This window comes from Octopus bimaculoides, chromosome 7 (genome assembly GCF_001194135.2).
Source record: "Octopus bimaculoides isolate UCB-OBI-ISO-001 chromosome 7, ASM119413v2, whole genome shotgun sequence".
Taxonomy (NCBI): Eukaryota; Metazoa; Mollusca; class Cephalopoda; order Octopoda; family Octopodidae; genus Octopus; species Octopus bimaculoides.
The window spans coordinates 109,395,057-109,395,491 of NC_068987.1; positions in this window are offsets into that span (position 1 = coordinate 109,395,057).

A 435-nucleotide genomic window follows, 5' to 3' on the forward strand; every position below is an offset into this window, starting at 1 on the left:
CAGATAGATTGACAGATAGATAGACGGATAGATATATAGGTAGATAGATAGATAGATAGATAGACAGACAGACATATATACATACGTGTGTGTGTGTGTGTGTAAACATCAGTGTATATAAATATTCACATACATACATACATACATAGACAGACAGACAGACAGACAGACAGACATACGCACATACATGCGTGCGTTTGAGTATGCTTCCGTTTGTGTTTAGAAATGTGTGTGTCAGCGGAAAGAGAGACAGACAGACAGACAGACAGACAGACAGACAGACAGAGATCGGGATTGTATAAGTGGGAATCTCCAAGTTTGTGTTCCTTCGTTTTTGTATATTACTCTGTTTTGTGTACATGTGCATATGTATGTTTACATTTCTCAGTGTGCATGCGCAAATATAACTCTGTGTGTATATATATATATATATAT